At 35.2% G+C, this 17186-nt stretch overlaps 1 non-coding gene across 1 annotated transcript; it reads right to left on the bottom strand.

Annotated features, from left to right (window-relative positions):
- Positions 1-14607: 14607 nt before the first annotated feature.
- QC761_0079440 lies at positions 14608-14678 on the bottom strand. Its single transcript has one exon. It is a non-coding gene; the product is annotated as a tRNA-OTHER (tRNA).
- Positions 14679-17186: the final 2508 nt, after the last annotated feature.

The raw sequence follows: 17186 nt of genomic DNA, 5'->3' as shown, positions 1-17186 counted from the left end.
TCGCTGATGTGGGTCACTCGCTAATAATGTACGTTAGACCTATATTTCGTAATAAATATTATTAAAGTATCGCCTTTATTCTTCGAGGGTTTCGATAATAACGAGTAATTTCTTATTATAGATTGTGGAATTCTAGCGTATTTCCTTTATTTTACTTTTTCAAAAGAATGTACCGGGTATAGTTTTGCGGCTCTATTTAGCTAGCATATTTATTTACTAATTATATAATGTGATATGTTAACTTAAACCTCGAACGGTCAATTAAGGTTTAATAAATTAAAAACCGGATCCTTAAACTACCCTTTCTTAGTTTATAAAAAACCTGTATTTTCTCTTGCCCCTACCGGAACCCTACGTTTTTCTTGATTGAATTATTAAATAGTTACGCAATTCTTATATACCTCCGGAGATATATCCGAAGGAAATTTATAAGTTCTAAAAAATCTTTTACGTATATTTATAATTACGGTATAAAATAATTCTTAGTTACCGTAATCCTCCTAGCTTGTCTCCAAATGTTACTTTTCAAAACTCGCGGTTTTCTCGATCAATTGAAAGTGTAGCTTTATATAGTACGTTAAATATTCTTCAATATAATATTTATAATCTTGAAGATATATAAGTAATTACCAATATCTTTATAGTAATATATTACTATTTTATCGAGGTACTTCCGGATTATATGGTCAACGAAAACATAAAACGTGACAGGCTTATTAATTAATCCAAATAATATTACAAAATATTTAAAATAGTTGTAGGTTGTATAACTCATTATTTTTGGTTTATTTTATCTTTGATAAATATATAAGTGTCCCTGATAGGTATTTAAACGTATTAAGAACTACGTTTAATTGATTAATTCCGTAATTTGGATATTAGCGGTAGTGGACAACTATCTGTTACCGTTTTATCATTTAATTAATAATACTTTATATATATAACTATAAATTAGTATTTTCTTTTGTTGGGGAAAATACCAGGTACTGTAATAGCGATATAAACTTTTTAATATATCCTTACTTTAAATTTTTTTTTAAGTATTTCCGTAACTCTTTACTTTACTTAGGATTAATGTATAAAGCTTAAATTAATATAGATTAGTTCCTTTTTCTAATTTAATTTTATAAACTTACGGTCCTCGCTTCAAAAATCTATTTCAATACTTAACCGTAAAGGTTAAATATTCTCGATGTTTTACCCGTATTACCCTTTTTTTACCCTTCTTCACTTTATTATAATAAATATATTCATTAATCTCCGATACTTTTACTAACATTATTAACCTTAGTTTTTTGACTTTACCGTTTATATCGATGAAGTATACTATTACATTTTATTTTTCCTACGGTACTACTATAAAAGTAGTATTATTATACTTTACTGTATATCTATTTTTAATTTTCTATCGTTAACTTAATAATTTTAAAGATTTTCCACATCGTAAGTAGTTACTATTCTTTTAAGTAATATTTAAATTATAATTTTTATGTTATAGTTAATTTAGAAGTATAGTTTTCGACTGTCTTATATTTATAATATTATATATCATTAACATTATTCTTCTTTCGACTACAATATCTAGGGATAGTAATTTTTGTAGACTTTTTACGTCGGAAATGATTCTTATATAACGATTCGTTCTGATTTCTTTTTATGATAGTCTAGTTTAATATATAAACTCTAGCAAAATTAAATTCGGTTTTATACTTTAATATATTATAACCTAAAAGTATTTATCTTTGTTACTTTTCCCTTATATAATAACGATTGTGTTCATAAATATTAATTGCTACAATAAACTTTGAGCTTACGTTAATATTTCCGATAGTATTTTTCGTAATTTAATAAAAACTACTAACTTCTATAAAAGTTATAAGTAAATTCTGAAACGGTAATATTTTTAGAAGTATTTTCCTGTTCCGGATTATCTTATAATAGGAACTTTTTTTTCATTTCCTATCCCTAGTATTTTATCGTACTTATCTCCGATTATTTCCTTGTTATTCAACTGTCGTATGAAAGTTAGTTATTAATCCATAATATCGCTTAGATTTTTCCCGTAAGTGAAGCGTATAGTAGGAGCTTAAGTAATATATTAATATTACTTTTGTTATTGAATTATACTAACGTGCATGATAAGCGATCGACGCACTCTCCACCACAACACGTCTCTTCAATATCTTCTACTATAATTCACCACCAATAACTATGGACGGCCCTTTAAAAGAAGCTAGATTTCTTCTTACCCTCGAAGCGATTTAAAATAAGGAGGATTTTAGTATCCGTACTATAGTTAAGTTATATAACGTCCTAGAAGCAACCCTCCGCTATAGGCGTAATAGCCGACTAATGCGACGCAATATTCTAATTAACTTACGTAATTTAACGGATCTGGAGAAGACAATAGTTTAATACATCCTTGAGCTATCTACACGCGTATTCCTACCTAAATTAAATAGTATGGAAGATATAGCTAATTAACTATTAGGCGTACGCGACGCGCCTCCTATTAATAAACGTTAGGCCTATAATTTCCTTACACGTTAATTATAGTTCCGTACGCGTTTTATATATAAATATAACTATTAAAGGGCTAAGTGTAAGGATCTAAAGGTTATTACTAAATAATTTATATTCGTACGGAATACTAAAGTTAAATACGGTATTATACATAATAATATTTATAACTTCGATAAAACTAGATTTATAGTAAATATTATTTTTATAAGTATAATAATAATAACCTCGGACGGCCCTAGTATAGTAGAGCTAGCTTAATTTAATAACCGCAAATAAGTAACGGTAATTCAAAAAGTTAATACTTTTAATTAAATTATTTCGCTTTTTATTATTCTAATTATATAGTACTACTTTATTAATTAATATACCGAGTATAATTTACCGTTTATTTAACGTATTATAATTATAAATAAGAATTAAATCATGAATCTAATAAATTTAAATTAAATTAAATACTTTAATTATTATATAGCGTCCTGTACGAAAAGTAAATATTAGTTATTAATTTTTAATAATTATAAAAATTATTACTCGATTAAATTCGAGCGTTACTATTAGTAAAGTAATATTATTACGCTTTATATACCACTATACTCTTTTTACCTCCTTTAGCTACTTAATATTAATTACTTTAAACTATTAAAGTAGGTATACGGTTATTAAATCGAGGATTTAATATATATATGCATTAATTATATATGTAAGCTTAAGTTCCTTTATACTTTCCGCGAAACCTTTTTCGCCTCTATAATAAAAAAAATATATAAAATAGCTTTATACTATACGATCTAGAAAGGGTATTTTTTAAGCTAGATATAAAGCTTTATATACTAATATCTCTATCCTTAAAGCTAAATACGATACTACCTTAGGTATTTTAAATATTATAAAACCCCCGAAAAGCTAACTTATAATTAATACTTATTAAGATATATATTACTAACTATTAAAATAGCTCCCCGACTTCGATATTAGTTACTATAGACTAGCTTATTAAGGGTACGATAGCTGTAATATACTAGATAGCCCTCCTTTAGTTAAAGAACGCTTCGCTCCGCAAGGCTAATAAAGCACTAAATAAACGCCGGAGAGCTAAAAAAACACGTATACGGCTCGGAGGATCATTTACTATGCAAGATGCACAGAATCTACTGGACCAGAAGGCCGTAGGTGGGGAGGCAGTGGAAGAAATACATCCGGATGGCGGTAGTGTAGGGGGGGCTCGTACGAAGGTTCAGTGCTGTGGTGTGTGCGGCAAGCCTGGCCATAATGCCCGCACTTGCCAGGAGGCTGCAGAAGGGTCTAATTCAGCTGGTTCTGACGTAATTGTAGTTGGTTCTTAATGTTGTGGTCTAGCAATTGAGGATAGTTATAGTAAGGTAGTGGAGAGTGCGTCGCTCGCTTATCTGCGTCGCTCGCTTATCACGCACGTTATCGGTTTTATTATTCTAGTTTCTTTACTGCAAGTAATATTTTATGTATTCAGGTACGAACTATATAATTTAAAGGTTACATTTTCATTTACCGGGTCTTGAATTCTCTAATAAAAATAGTTGTTTAATTCTTTTGAGATTTGTTTATATTTAACTATCGTCCTTTTAACTAACTTATATTTCTTTCTTTACTTTCTTTACGTACTGCTTAAAATTATATAGTAATATACTTTAGTAGTATTTATATATCGGTATGTAATATAGTAAAATTAAAGTACTTTTCGATATACTGGATATTTAAAACAAAACTATATTACGTTTCGTTTATAAAATATTTACTATATGGGCTAATATATTTATTTTGTTCTCCTAGAGTTTAATATTATTGACTTTTTTACGCTTTTGATATTTTTCTTTACTTTATATATAAGTTTCTTAACTACGGCTCTATATTAGTAATACTATTTCTTTAGTACCGTTTCTCGAATAGGTCTTTCCTATTATATAAATGCGTTAGTTCTTATAACCTTTATGGTAATTTCCGTAGTAATTTATAAGAATTAATCCTATAACGTCTATATTCAAAGATCTCTTTCTTTATACTCCGCTTTAAGCGTTTTTATTACTTCCCATAGCCCTAAACTTTACTTCTTCCTCATTTGGTATTCTAAATAGAGTCTTCCTCGAAATTTACTACCTTACTTTTTTAATCCTTAATAACTATAGTTTTTATAACCTTAAATCCTTTTAATATTATAAATATTATAACGATCTTCTCTTTTCCGCAGAATACTAGGATTACTAATCATCGATCCGTATAGTTATAGGAATATATCTACCTATATTAATAAGTTTCGGATTTATATATAATTTATCCTTTGCTTGTTCTTTGAAACTCTTATAAAAGAATATATTAACCCTTTATCGTTGATAATATTACGTGAATTATTCATTTTAAATAAAGCCGCGTAATTTATTATTGAATACGTTTAACGCAAGTTTACGAATCTCCTTTATATATACTTTATTTTAACGTACTTCCTAAATACTTCCTTGAGTTAGTTTGTAAGTTTAGTAACTTTGAAAATATTATACGGTAATTCTTTTCTTACTATCCGCTTTTTTGGGTAATAATTATTGGAAATAGGTTTGAAGTAAATAAAAGTTTTATTTTTAAGTTTAATTGCCGCGAAAATTACTTTTAATTTTTCGGTAACAACCTAATTAAATACTAGCTAAAATAGGTTTTAAATTAAATTAAAAACCCTTTAGGCTTTACTTTTCTTTCTTTATAGTAATTTAATCGTCCATTTAAATACGGTCCAGATAGCGATAATCTAATTTCTAGTTCATTAAGTTTTACCTTTAACGTATTTGATAAGCGAGCGGATCGGACAAGCGAGTAGATCGATTTCGCACGCGACACAGCTCTCTACCTGCAATCTTAATTTTCTCCACCATACCAAGATATCTTCGATTCTGGTTGAAGCAAAAGTTATTTTTATATTTAAAGCCTTTGAAAATAACCTTAAGCTAAGCTTTAAAGCTATAGCGAGGCTCTATTCTATACCTTATAATACCTTCTATCGCCGGCACGCTAGTAAACTTGCACGATACGATATTTTAATTAACTTACGTAATTTAATAGATCTAGAGGAGAAAACGATAGTTTAGTACGTTTTTAAGCTATTTACATACGTATTCTTAGCTAAATTAAATAGCGTAAAAGATATAGTTAACTAACTATTACGCGTACGCGACGCGCCTTTTATTAATAAACGCTAGGCCTATAGTTTAGTTAAACGCTAACTATAATTCCGTACGTATTTTATACGTAAATACGATTATTAAAAGGCTAAGTGCGAGAGTTTAAAGGTTATTACTGAATACTTTATACTTATCTAGAATATTAAAGCTACGTATAGTGTTATAAATAATAATATTTAAATTTCGTCGAAATTCGGTTTATAATAAATATTATTTGTATAAGTATAGTAATTATAACTTCGGACGGCTTTAATAAAATAATACTAATTTAACTTAATAATTATAAATAAATAATGGTTAATCTAAATAATTAATACCTTGAATCAAGCTATCTTTCCTTTCATTATTTTAGCCGTATAATTAATTTTAACTAATTAATATACTAAATATAATTTATTATTTATTTAATATATCGTAATTACCGATCATAATTAAATTACTAATCTAATAAACTTAGATTGAATTAAGTATTTTAATTATTATTAAGCGTCCCGTATAAAAAGTAAATATCGATTATTAATCCTCGATAGTTACGAAAGTTACTACTCGATTAAATTCTAGCATTACTATTAATAAAATAATATCATTTTACTTTATATACCTCTATACTCTTCCTACCTCCTCTAACTACTCAATATTAACTACTTTAGGCCGCTAAAATAAATATATGTCGCCCCTAAATTAAGGACTTAATATATATATATATTAATTACGTAAGTAAGCTCGAATTCCTTTATACCTTCTGCAAAGCTTTTTTCGCTTTTATGATAGAGAAAATTATATAAGGTAAGTTTACGAGTGTTAGCCTTATACTATACGATTTGTAAAGGATATTTTTTAAGTTAAACATAAAGCTTTATACGTTAATACCCTTATCTTTAAAGCCGGGCACTGTATTACCTTAGGTATTTTAAATATTATAAAACTTCGGAGAAGTTAACTTGTAATTAATACTTTTTAAACCTCCTATTACTAACTATTGAAATAACTTCCCGACTTTAATATTAATTACGGTAAACTAACTTACTAAAGGTATAATAACTATAATATACTAAGTAGCTTTCCTTTAGTTAGAGGTATCTTTACTCTGTAAAGCGAACCAGGTTCTAAATAAGCGCCAGAGAGCGAAAAAAAAAAATACCCGTATAGCTTAGAGAATTACTTACTATATAAGATATATAGGATCTACTGGACCAGAAGGCTGTGGGTGGAGAGGTGGCGTAAGGAAAGGAGCAGGATGGAGGTAGTATAGTGAGGGTCGTACGAAAGGTTTAGTGCTGTGGTGTGTGCGGCAAGCCTGGCTATAATATCTATACGTGCCAGGAGGTTGCAGAAGACTCTGATTCGGCTGTTTCTAATATAATTGTAGTAGGTTACTAGTGTTGTTGTTTTGGAATTGAGGATGGTTGTAATAGGGTAGTAGAAATCGATCCACTCGCTTGTCCAATCCGCTCGCTTATTAAATACGTTAAACTTTTTTATATGTTACACAACTTACTGAAGCGAAATGATTTTAAAATTTATAGCTATAATAGAAAGTCTCTCGTTATTCAATCATGTAGCACGGTTCTTATTTAAACGTTTTTAGGTTAGGCTATAGTAATAAAACCGCTTTTAATTTATGTATAATAAAGTTTAAATAAATATATAACGTATAATAGACCTGTATTTAAAATGTTTAAAAAGAATTCTAATCGAAGGTACTTTTAATTCATCCTAATTTGCTATAGCTAAATATTATACATCATAAGTAGTGTCAGTAATAATAGTTAAATATTAATGATTATAATTTATATTATTTACTACGGAGCTATCTATTTATATTAGCTAGTTCCTCCGAATATATAGACCTACCGCTCCCCTGGATTGTTAACTCTTAGCAATAATCCCGCTTTAGATTATGAACTTTTTAGTAATAAATCCCATAGGTAAGGCTATTTATTCCCTGTCCCGATATGACGAACCCCTATCCAGAACCTCTGAAAGGGATACTGGTTAAAGGCACTTCTGAACAATCCTGGTTCGGTACAGCTAAACAGTGTACAACAATGGCTTGTCTCAATCACAATAGCTAGATACCAGCGATTGTGACTTGTATTGCATACTGCGGAACTGTCTATCTACACCAGCCAGTTCCTCCGTATATATAGACCTTGGGACCCTGAGGTGCTCGTCCTGCTATGGCCCCGATCACTCCTACCACATTGCATCCTGCGAAGTGCTCGTCGTGCTATGCCTTCGATCAGCCCGAGCATCTTGCATCCTGCAGAGTGCCCGTGCTTTTTGGCGCCATAGCACTTTTGGCCAGCCCTGATTGGCTGCCTCCTGACTTCCCTAATGATTGGCTGGGGACGACCTGCGCCCCACGTACTGCGCGACCTGCCGTTGGGTCAACTGTGACACCCGATTAATTCTATTCACAATTAGCTATGGGTGTTTATACCTCGCATATAGTCAGTCTTTCCTGTTAGCTTAACTGTAACATAATCGTATAGAATCTACTTTAGGTACATTATAACGATATAAATTAAACCGGTTTTAGGTATTACAATAAGTAGGGTATTATTGTCACAACCCTGGTACAGGACGGGTTGTGGGGCCACGGGAATAGGGGCTAATCGGAAGAACGTACGAGAATAGCCAATCACAGTAAGGGACGACTGATCAGTCCGATCAGGGCACTGAGCAAACTGAGCAGTCGTGATTAGTGTGCCAAGGACACTGAGCAAGAAGTAAATATGGCTTGGCACAGGGTCTATATATACGGAGGAACTGGCTGGTGTAGATAGACAGTTCCGCAGTATGCAATTTCAAGTTGTATTCACGGTATCTTGTGTTTATATTGAGATATCTTGTCGTATACTGTTTAGCTGTACCGAACCAGGATTATTTAGAAGCAGCCTTTAACCGGTATCCCTTTCAGAGGTTCTGGATAGGGGTTCGTCATACGTTACATACTTACTTTAACTCTATCATGGATAAGTTAAAGGCATTTAGACGCCATGGCCGAGGATACTAGCACCTAACCCACCGTCGACCAGCTTCTTACACGTATCTAGGAGCTTAAAGACAAGTCACGGATCTCGTACGACTCTCTTGCGCAAGAGAATGCCATGCTTCACCAGGAACTCGGCGCTTTACGCAGAGAGGGAGATCGCGCTAAGCTCGAGGCTCCGGATCGCTATGGAGGAGCTAAAGGAGAGCTGGGAGGATTTTTAATCCAGCTTAAGGCATACTTTCGATACTACCTTTTCCGCTTCCCGGACGAGCCGTCCAAGGTAGTGTACGCCGCGTCCAGGCTCAAGGATAAGGCGCTTGCCTGGTTCGAACCGATCTTGGGAGACTATTTCGATAATAAGGACGACGAGCGAGAGGAGGTTATAAAGAAGTGCTTCAAGTCGTACAAAAAGTTCGAGGAGAAGATTAAGGAGGTGTTTGGGGAGTACGATAAAGGCAGGCGTGCCTAGGAGCGACTGGCCAACCTAAGGCAGATTAGATCTGCTGCCGACTACGCTGCGGTGTTCAGGACGGATGCATTCCGTAGTAAGATTAACGATGAAGGGCTGATGCAGTTGTTCTATAACGGGCTTAAGGAAGAAGTTAAGGACGAGCTGTATTGATAGGAACGACCGGAGATAATTAACGAGTATATTACAATGGCGGTCCGTATCGACGATCGGCAGTACCAGCGCCGCAAGGAGCGTAAAGGCACGCGCGTGCAAGGACCCTATCGACCCAACGATAAGAGGAAGAGACGACCGTACGGCACTTACGTCTTAGGAACTACGCACGCAGGGCCTATGGAGATTGATGCTATACAGCAACAGAGGCCACAAGGCCGGGGCCAGGGCAGGGACAACCTTAAGTGTTTTAACTGCGGTAAGGCAGGATACTTTAAGAAGGACTGTAGGGCACCTAAGCGACTCGGCTGGAAGAAGGAGATCGCAGCCACTACCATATTAAAGGGACCGAGGGTTATGGAGGTAGCAGCCATCGGGTACCAACAAGGCGAGTCGGCAGGATTAGAGGAAGACCCTAACTGGCACGCCGGACAAGAAGAAACAGAGTTACAGGAGCTGCGGGAAGCAATGGAAAGGCTGAAGGCGGAGCACGAGGAAGGAGATCTTCAGATACAAGCATTGTAGAATTAACTGGCACGGATCACTGCGGAATTCGCTATGGAAATCGCCAAGGGCGATGGTCCTGCGTAAGGACCTACCAGGTGGACGATACCGGAGAGGCAGTACGGCAAGCACAGATTTGCTGTCTCACAGGATATATCGTGGCCTGTGAAGCTCGTATATAAGAGCTGGGAAGAGTACTGGAAGAGTAAGAAGGTAGCTAACATCGGGATTACGAAGATGCTAGAAGATACACCAACACCCACATGGTATATACCCTGTAAGGGAGACACGGTACAACTTCACCCCAGGTATCCGGAACATCGGAGAGTACCTTAGTTCCAGTGTATTATATACGGATATGTGGAGCACTACTAGAGCAAGTCACTATACGGCCACTGGCCAGTACGCAAGGTAGGCAAGGAGGGCAAGCTACAGCCAGTTAGAAAGACTATAGCTAGGTAGGGAAAAGCCTAGTAGAAGGACCTAAACGATTATCTCTTATAGAAGGTTTAGGACCCGGTTAAACTAGAGGATGGCCTCCAGGTTATATAGATCGCACTAAGGTATGCGAGATGCTACGTCGAGTACGTAAAAGGTTGGAATACGGACGATAGTATACGCTCTTTAGAGGAAGTGGTACTAAGATAGTGCCTAAGCCCAGACTACGCTATATATCTGCGAGAGAAGGTTAAACGATATTATTAAGATAAGGTATATAAGACTAAGTAGAAGAACTGTTATTGGACGAGGATGCGAGAAAGTGCTAGGGAAGTAAGAGATGGAAGATAGGAGGAAGCTAGGCGGGTATAATTAAAAGACTTTATATTATTAGTTAACCCGGGGTAAGAGGATACTTTTAAACGATATAACCGCTTAGGAAACGACTCGCGGCTCTTCGCGGAGGCCGTTAACCTTTAACGGACCACGAACGGTATTTTCGAAGGTATCGGTGTAAGGCAAAGGTATAGGATAACAACCTAAGGCTCGTCAGCGAGGTCGCTACTACACAGGGAGGAGGCAAAAGAGATAAACGCCTCTAGGTTACTACACGATAGAGGGATCTCCAGGTAGTAGCATTAGTAAACGGAGGTACGGAGACGAACCTAATTTCGCTACAGTTCGTATACCAGGCCCGGATACTATAGAAGAAAAAGAAAGAATGGATCGTTATATAAGGACTATTTCGTACGTAAAAGGTCTATAGGGAAATATTACCCCTAAACGTTATAGTCGAAGGAAAAATAACTTTAATTATATTCGATATTGTGGATATAGGACCCTCGAAGGATATAATTTTAGGGTAATTATAGTATAAAGACTATAATCCAGATATCGATTGGAGGGATAGTGGCTACTTACGACTAAGAGAACCTTAGAAGTATCTAGCTAACGATAGGAGATTAGGAGCACGTACGGAGCAGAGTGCGGGACAAGTACCCTCCACGGTACTACCGCAAGGAGCCTAAGAAGTAATGGTATACTTTATCGATATAGGTAGTAAGATCGAAGAAGTAGGGTTAACGACGTTAGTAGAGATATCGGAGGTTAATAAGTACGCTTATTATAATAACGTAGAAAAGGGCGAGAAAAAGGCGGTACCGGTAGAATATCGAGGATACTTAGCCTTTACGGCTAAATATTTAGAGGGGCTTCTAGAGCGAGGGCCGTAGGACTATAAAATTAAATTAAAAGAGGGAGCTAAATTACGGTTATTTAAGGTATATTATACTAACGATAAGTAAAGTAAAGAACTACGGAAGTATTTAAACGAAAATTTAAAGAAAGGCTATATTAGGGAGTCTATATCGCTAGCAGGATACCCCGTTTTCTTTATACCGAAGAAGGACGGTAGTTTACGATTATATATAGATTACCGGTAACTAAATAACGAGACGGTAAAAAATAGTTACCTACTACTATTAATATTTAAATTACAGAGTTAATTAGCAGGGGCGCGATACTTTACACGCTTAAATATACCTGTCGGGTACGCCTATATACGGATTAAAGAAGGAAACGAATAGAAAATAGCGTTTCGTACGCCCTATAGTTATTTCGAGTATCTTATAATACTATTTAGGCTAATTAATATGCCCGCGACGTTCCAATCTCTCGTTAACTATACGATACGGAAATACCTCGATAAGACAGTAGTGTGCTATCTCGACGACATTCTTATCTACTTACGTACTTTAGAGAAGCATAAGCGGCACGTACGAGAGATACTCGACGCGCTATACGGAGCCGGACTTTTAGTTAATAAGGAGAAGAGTAAGTTCCATATATAAAAAATAGTATATCTGGGATACTTAATATTGCTAGGTAAGGTTCGTATGGAACTTAGGAAAATTACGGTAGTTAAAGATTAACCTACGCCGTAATTATAAATATACGTTAGGGAATTTTTAAGGTTTATAAACTTCTATAGGATATTTATTCGAGGATACGTAAGTATCGCGAGGCCTTTTAACTACTTAATTAAGAAAGATATGGAGTTCCGGTAGGGGTAGGAAGAAAAGTAGGCCTTCCAGGAACTAAAAGAAGTTATTTTAAAGGATCCGGTATTTAAACTACTAGACCCTAATCGACTATTTAAGGTCGAGGTAAATATATTAGACTATGCGATCGGTAGGTAATTAGGATAGCGAAATAACGATAGTAAGCTATACCTAGTAACTTTCTTTTCGAAGAAGCTCGAGGAAGTACGTTAAAACTATTTAATTTACGATAAAGAGCTACTTACTATTATCGAAATATTCGAGAAGTGGAGGCTATACCTTAGTAGTACTAAGTACAAAGTATAGGTCTATATAGATTATAAGAACCTACGGTACTTTACTACTACGAAGGTCCTTAACGCGCGGTAGATACGATAGTTAGAATTTCTTTCGGAATTTAATTTTTAGATTAATTATAAGAAGGGATCGGAGAACGCTAGGGTAAATGCACTTAGCCGGCGTACCGATTACTATAAGGATATACCCAGGGAGTTACTACCACTACTTAAGGAGGCGCCTGATAGTACTCTCAAGTATCCACTATAGCCGTGGATAAAATATTGCGTAATATATTACGAGAAAGCTACTTCTAGTAAGTACTAAAGGAAGCTAGATACCGATATTACGGAGCAATACTGGCAGGAAGAGCTGGAGCTACAGGGTATCCAGAAGGACAGCCAGGGAAGGCTGTGGTATAGGAATCGAGCGTACGTGAAGCTAGGTAACAGGATAGTACTAGTGATAGATATTTACGCATCGAAGCTCGGAGGATATATAAGTATCGTAAAGACTATAAAAAAGATTAAGTAGCACTTTAATTAGTTAGGGATTAAGGGCGACGTTAAGGAAGCTATCTAGTTATACTATACGTACGAGAGAACGAGGGTTACGAGGCACAAGCCTTACGGATTTCTAGAGCCACTACTAGTAGCGGAACGACTATAGAGTTTAGTTACTATAAACTTTATTACTAAATTACTAAAGTTTAAGGATACGGTAACCGGTATTAAGTACGATAATATATTAACGGTAATCGATAAGCTTACTAAGTAAATATACTTCTTACTATATAAAGAGACCTAGTCGGCAGAGTAACTGGCAAACGTAATACTACGGTATATTATAGTAATATATATATAGCTAAAAGAGTTTATTACGGATCGCGATACTAAGTTCGTATCGAAATTTTAAAGAGCGTTAATAATAAGGTTGGGGGTAGTAAGTAAGGCGTTATCGGCTTACTACCCTCAGATAGACAGTTAGACGGAGCGGCTTAACTAAATCGTGGAATAATACTTACGGAATTATATTAATTTCGAGCAGAACGATTAGATTAAACTATTGCCTACGGCATAATTAGCGTATAATATATCGCTAACGGAGACCACGAAAGTTATACCCTTCTTCGCGAATTTCGGCTACGAGGCAGACTTACGGTAAGGGCCTACCGTTAAGGTGCCCAAAGCCGGGGTTAAGGTAGATAAGATATATATATTTTACGGCAAGTTTAAGTAAAAACTAGAGTTTATAAGGGAAAGGATACGGAAATATTATAATACTAAAAGGCTCGAGGGACTTCGCCTTAAGGGGAAAGATATAATATTCCTTTCCACACGTAATTTACATACCAAAAGACCTAGTAAGAAGCTGGACTATAGGCGAGTAGGCCCGTTTAAGGTCAAAAAGAAGATATCGGAGACGGCATTCGAACTGGAGCTACCCCGTACGATACGTCTACGGTCACATACCTTTCATATCTCACTTCTGGAACCCGCACTACCGGCAAGTAAAGCTAATATATAGGCCGTAGCGGAGGACAAAGAAGAAAAGTACGATGTGGAAGAGGTACTAGATTTACGGTTTAATAAAAGCTAATTAAAGTATTTAGTTAGTTAGTTAGGATATCCGGTTATAAATAACTCGTGGGAGCCACAAGTATACCTTAACTGCCTAGATAAGCTAAAAGAATTCTACCGGTAATACCTAGACCGATTAAAACCTAAGTAAGTAAAAGTAAATTTAAACTTAAAAGAACCTCGTCGGGTACTTTTAAATCTAAAAGAACCTCAGTAAGAGTCGAACCTGCGCCTCCGACAGGGTAATCGGCGTACTATACGCTATACTACAAAGTTAGAAGGTAGAAAGGAATCCAGGCCTAACTAGCAGTATATACCCCCATTACTACAAAAAAACGTACCACCGGCGGACGACAAAATAGATCTAAGCTTAAAGGACCCTTGTCGGGTGCCTTTAAACTTAGAAGAACCTTAGCAGGAGTCGAACCTGCGCCTCCGGCAAAGTAGTCGGCGTACTACACGCTATACCACGAGGTTGGAAGCTGTAAGGAGGACCAAATATAAGTAGCGCCACGCGCCTCAACCACCCTGGGAAGGGGAAGGCGTGCCACCGGCGGCGTCCTGTGTGGACAGGAAGGAAGGACCGGCCACACCAGGATCAAAGGATAGGTCGTTAGGCAGAGACTGGCCAGACCAGTCCAGCATATCGGAGGTCCAGTCGAGAGGAGAGGCCAAGGGAGGATTAGCAGTGGAAGAAGCCTACGCTTTTTCCCGCTCTAGATCCTTAATCACCCGCTCCTCGCGAGCGGCAAGACGACGGAATTTGGTGACCAGGGCACGGCGCTGGGTTTCTACCCGTGAGAGCTTCGAAGCGGCTTACAGCATGGCCGTACGAGCCTATTACTCTTCGGTATCCAGTTTCTCTTTCTGGCGACGCAGGGAGGCTGTTAGGGCGGGAGTAAGACCCAGGACATCGCAGTCGGGGCGACCGGAACGTATGTAGTGATTGCATTTGGAGGAGCGTTCGAAGACGCGGTAATTAGGGATATCGAGGGCCTCGCAGGAAGAACAAGGAAGCATTTCGTCACCGAAAATGTAGGCAGCGGCTATAAGATTTTGACGACGAAGGGTACTGGAAGGACCTTTCGGCGTAGACTTCTTAACGCGGTTAAATATTATGTACGATTAGTAATGAAAGAAGAAAACTTACCTGGAGTTGTTGATGGGAGAGATAAACGAGCTAGGCCACCGGGGCGTTGGCCTGAGAGGGGGAGCATCGTATTACAACCCTGGTACAGGACGGGTTGTGGGGCCACGGGAATAGGGGCCAATCGGAAGAACGTACGAGAATAGCCAATCACAGTAAGGGACGACTGATTAGTCCGATCAGGGCACTAAGCAAACTGAGCAGTCGTGATCAGTGTGCCAAGGACACTGAGCAAGAAGTAAATATGGCTTGGCACAGGGTCTATATATACGGAGGAACTGGCTGGTATAGATAGACAGTTCCGCAATATGCAATTTCAAGTTATATTCACGGTATCTTGTGTTTACATTGAGACATCTTGTCGTACACTGTTTAGCTGTACCGAACCAGGATTATTCAGAAGCAGCCTTCAACCGGTATCCCTTTCAGAGGTTCTGGATAGGGGTTCGTCATAATTATACATAAGTACCTTTATATATTAAAGACATTTAAGCCTTTCTAAATCATAATTTTTCAATTTAATCATTATTATAAGTTAAGGTTGAAACAAATCGAGGCTAATACTAAATCTTTATCATTTATATAATCAAAAAATATACATAAAGAAGAAATTTTTATAGGTAGCTTAATATTTTTTAAAAAAAGAAATTGCTTACCTTACCTTCTCTACTTATGTCCCACCTAACCTATGCTCTTTCATGCTTTTTAATTAGCTATAACCCTATTCGTACTCTCTACTCCTTAAAATCCTTATATAATTTTAACCTATGATCCTACTCATAACCGCTTACTTATAACTGTCTAGAGTTCTAATTATAATAAATTTTAAAGTTAAAATATTTAAAAAGAAAATTAGTATTAAATGATTAATTATTTAATCTTTTAATAAATTAATGGTATTAATCAATTCATTATTTTATAAAAAACATAGAATATCAGGAACATGAATAGATAATTTATTGGTAAAAGATTCACTATTGATATGTTTTATATTACTTTAGCTAATTTCAATCTTCTTCTTTAAAACTTTTATGGAACTAATCCTACAGATGAATATATCTATTTTTAAATCAGGAAGAATTTTAGTATTCCTATTTGTAAACTGAGCTTTATATAAAGTATATAAATATATAAATTTATATTTGCACTGTAGTTATATTCTTGAATTTATCAAAAGAGTACTTCTTAACTATCGATGTACTATTTTTAACTGTAAACACTTCTATATATTAAGCAAATTATGAATATTTTGGTTTACAAGAATAATATAAATAAAACGTTTAAGTGAATACCTGCTCGCAACTTTTTACAGATAGTAACCAAACATGTACTTTTCAGCATTTTTGAACTATTTATTATTAATTTTAATATTAAGTATTCACTAACCTTATTTCTCTTATAATTTTAATTTTTTATATTGAATAATCGATTTTATTCTGATCAGTACTTATTTTATAATGGTTATAAGGCAAATAGTAAAAAAAACAAAAGATATCTTGAAATTTTTGGTTTCAGAAAATCTTGTAAATGAAAGTGAAAAATTAAAAAATCAAGCAAAATCTTGAAAAAAAGTAGCATAAAGTAAAAAGGCCAAATTAGCAGAATAAAGAAGAAATTTTTTTTAAAAGAAGGTAATGAAATACAAAAACATAAAAATTATACAATGTAAAATATATGATAAAATATCCATTCTAATTTAAAATCCTGAATATTTTGAAGCATTAAATACTATTGTTTGCAACATATATATTATACAAGATTTAAAATAAACCTCAAGCAAAAGTTTAAGCCCAATATATAAAGGGATGTAATAATTTACCTATCATTCAAAGTATAAA

This window comes from Podospora bellae-mahoneyi, chromosome 5 (genome assembly GCF_035222275.1).
Source record: "Podospora bellae-mahoneyi strain CBS 112042 chromosome 5, whole genome shotgun sequence".
Taxonomy (NCBI): Eukaryota; Fungi; Ascomycota; class Sordariomycetes; order Sordariales; family Podosporaceae; genus Podospora; species Podospora bellae-mahoneyi.
This window is presented reverse-complemented; position numbering and strand designations above follow the sequence as displayed.